Source organism: Sparus aurata, chromosome 1, assembly GCF_900880675.1.
Source record: "Sparus aurata chromosome 1, fSpaAur1.1, whole genome shotgun sequence".
Classification (NCBI taxonomy): Eukaryota; Metazoa; Chordata; class Actinopteri; order Spariformes; family Sparidae; genus Sparus; species Sparus aurata.
In genome coordinates this window covers 39,788,616-39,788,976 of record NC_044187.1, presented here as the reverse complement: position 1 = coordinate 39,788,976, position 361 = coordinate 39,788,616, and positions in this window count along the sequence as shown.

Sequence of the window (361 nt, the reverse complement as noted above, 5' to 3'; positions counted from 1 at the left end):
TAGGCAAGAAAAAGATCTCCAGAAAAATTGAATTTTCACTTGCCCCTCAGGGCTTATGTACCTGCGATAACGACAAATTGGATGGAAGTCCCTTTAAAAGCAGCCAGTGCACAGGCACTATCTTGGTCATATACCTGGGGCCCGTTGCACAAAAATAGGTTTAAGACATCCAGGATAAGTGACTGAACTGAGCTCAATGAATCCAAAACATGAGCGTCTAGGCTTAATTGGTTGCACAAAGACCAAGCCAGGATGAGCAGACACGGATTCATCAAGCCAGGTGAAAACAATCCTGGATAAGTGCGTGCTCACGGCTCCCTCAAATAGACCCCGCCACCAATCACAGATTCACTGATTCACC